The sequence below is a fragment of the Dioscorea cayenensis genome, chromosome 7, assembly GCF_009730915.1.
Source record: "Dioscorea cayenensis subsp. rotundata cultivar TDr96_F1 chromosome 7, TDr96_F1_v2_PseudoChromosome.rev07_lg8_w22 25.fasta, whole genome shotgun sequence".
Lineage (NCBI taxonomy): Eukaryota > Viridiplantae > Streptophyta > Magnoliopsida > Dioscoreales > Dioscoreaceae > Dioscorea > Dioscorea cayenensis.
Window position 1 is genome coordinate 20,682,930 of NC_052477.1, and position 3,489 is coordinate 20,686,418.

Sequence of the window (3,489 nt, forward strand, 5' to 3'; positions counted from 1 at the left end):
TGGTATGTTGAAACAGATATTCCCTTGGCGTAATTTTCAAGCTTCAACCCCATCTTGATCTCAAATAAATTTGTGATGCTACTCAGGAATCTCTTTGCATCATCACCCACAAATCCAATAAAAGCAACCAAAATGCCTTTAGGTTATGTGATTGATACTATCTTTCTATGAGCATAGAGCAATTGTTTGAGTGCCTTTGAATAACATCTACCAATACATCTTCTCCAGATTTCATAACAGGTTGTTGGTTAGCAAAAACATGTTGACTTATTAGCTATCCGTAGGAGCTAATTACTCTAGGAACCAAAATCGACACTTGTTCACGAGAGCAGATTGTGGATGGGAGCTGCTCTCTTTAAGTAAAACCTCTTTCACTGGATCAAAAGGATATCTACCGATCAATTTCACACTATGCTTGCTGCTATTACTTGATTGAGCAATCTCTGGAGTATGACCAAAACCAAGTTGTAGTAAAGAGGCTAGTAAACCATGTTGAGCCCTCACTAGAAAGTTATGGCCGATTCTTTTTCAACACCGAGAAAAGAATTTTTGAGTGCTTGTTGTAGTTTTTCAATTCAACTTCGAGTCAAACTTTGACCATTGAATAGTGTCCATTATAAGTGCAGCCAATTAAGATATTGGAGCCATTGGACCAACACGAAATCGACGATTCGCGAGATCTTTTGGCCAGTGTCCGTAGATCCTACAAACACCAAGTAAAAGCACCCCAAACCGATACATTTTGGCTTTCTGGCATTCTATCAATGAATTGCTTCGCTTCATCTAATCGTCCTGCATGGCTAAGTATATCCACCATACAAGCATAATGTTCATTTCCTAGTGCCATCAAAGTGCTTGAACCCTTGTTTTATCATCCCAATGTAGCTACAAGTTGTAACCTGATGGCAATATCACCTTGCCGTGTTCTTTGGAACACCACGATAAGAGTTAGTCAAACAACCACATTTAACATACGTGGTGATCAGAGAGTTTGCAACACATTGGTTACTCTCAAACCCAGCTTTGATTATTTGGTTGTGAACTACAGCGCCATGGCACCATCTTTGCCATGTTTTGCCAAGCGAGCAAAGCGATGAGAGTGAAGCTTCATCCGAGATAATGCCATCTTTTCTCATTGCCCAAAAATACTTGCCAGCCTCTTCTATTTAATCACTATGAACCAGGCGCATTCTATCAAACACTTCAATTGCATCCTGAAAGTAACCACATTTACCATACATATCAATGAGAGAGTTGTTTACGTACACTAAGCTTTCCATTCTAACCTTAACCATATTCCCATGCACTCCTCGACCAAAAGACAATCCTCCACAGTCGTAGGCACTGAGAACACTGGAAACATTTACTTCACCATAGCAAACCGAGGAACACTTAGCATGCATCACCATGTTGCAACGTCTATTCCGCATGAGTTCCACCAGGTTTCTCAGAGTTACTTCATCGAACACCTACCGCGATGAGTCCATGTTGCCGCTGGCGGTGGCGATGAAGGCCTGTACTTTCGAGGCCGAGCTTGCGTGCGAGTCGTGCACTTGCTCGCCATACGCGACCAACCTGGTTTGTGCGCAGGCCGACAGGACTGTAGTGAGGATGCCTGTAGGGGCTTTTAATGATCACACTAATGTACTTAGCCTGGGATGGAGTGGGCTTGGTGAGCTACGAGTCGAGCTTGTTTAGATGGAGTGCGACCACCTTCTCATCAGGATGCTTGGGTAACACATACACCTTCTTCTCTTATTACCCTGATGCCCTCTCCTATTTCATCAAAGATGTAGTTATAATTGCATCCATGCATAGAAGAGGGTCTTCACCCTCTAGTTCCAACTCTCTCCACTCATAGGGCTTGGCAGCAGTATCTCAGCAACTTGGCAACTAGTTCGTCAGGCGGTTTCAACCACGAATACGGTAAGCAGCAATAGCAGCAGCAACAATGTCAAGCGGTGACAACAACATCAAACGAAAGCATTAAGCTTGCTTGGCGACATTATCTCAACCACTCAAGCGACAGATGGCGACCTGACGATGAACACGACAAAGCAACAACGATGGCGACAATGGCGGTGGCGGCGGCGGTGACAACGAGGGGTGACAAGCAATGGCGGCAGCAATGAGAAATTTTTTTATATAGGTATGTATATGTGAATATGGGGAGAGGGAAAAGAGATCTGCACCTTCTCCTTCTTCCTTGTCCTCTCTTTTTTTTCTCTTCTGAATTCTTCTTTTCTGATTTTTTTTCTCCTCTCTCTCAAATCCCCCTCCTTCTTCATCTTTCCCCTATCCTTTCCATCAAAACCCCTCCTGTAAGATCGTAACCCATTAGTGTCTTCGTGGACCAAGTCAAGAAAAAAAGGATAAAATCAAAATTTATAATTTATAATTTGAATTTTTTTTTGAAATTTAATTAATAAACTTTCAAGAGAGGATATAATCAAAATTTAAAATTTTAATTAAAATTTCAAAATTTAATTAAATTAATTAAATTGAATTTTCCTCGAGATATGTGTTTGGGAGCCCCAGAATTTGCATTTTCTCAGGTTACCTCGAGATCTGTTCTCAATTTATATGAAATTTAGGATCATCTCGGGATGTGTATTTGGGCTATTCCGAGATTTGAAATTGTGTTAGGGCGGAAGCTTTACTCAAAAGAGTACTAAGGGCTTAAGAAACATGGATAAGAGAGAAGATGTATAAACAAAGAAGGACTTCTTTATTGCATTTGTTATGAGAGGGATACAAAGGATGAGCTAAGATGGATGAGGGTGAGTATGCATAAGGATGCCCTCTCCTTACAAACCAAGGGGTCTTATATAGGCTCCAAAACTTAACCCTTAAGTCATGCTATTCATGACTTGACATATACCAAACCATCATGTAGAAGACATGACACATACCAAACTTACCTATTCCTAACAAGACACTTACCAAACCCACTTATTACAAGCATATCATTTAACAGTAAAACTACTGTTGCTACAGTTGAAAACCTATTTTATATACTAAAAAAACAAACACCAACTCCCACCATAGCAAGAACGCGAATGGACCACTAGATCCAGGGCGCCGGCGCCTCGGGGACGAAGACATGGATGTTGGGGATGCCGTTCAACTTACTCTGGATGCCGGGGTCATCCGGGGTGAAGTAACGGTTAGGGCAGAAGCTTCACTCAAAAAAGTACTAAGGGCTTAAGAAGCATGGATAAGAGAGAAGATGTATAAACAAAGGACTTCTTTATTGTATTTGTAATGAGAGGGATACAAAGGATGAGACTAAGATGGATGTGGGTGAGTATGCATAAGGATGCAAGGATTCCTCCTCCTCCTCCTTACAAACCAAGGGGCCTTATATAGGCTTCAAGACTTAACCCTTAAGTCATGCTCTTCATGATAAGACATATACCAAACCATCATGTAGAAGATATGACATATACCAAACTTACCTATTCCTAACAAGACACTTACGGCGCCAGC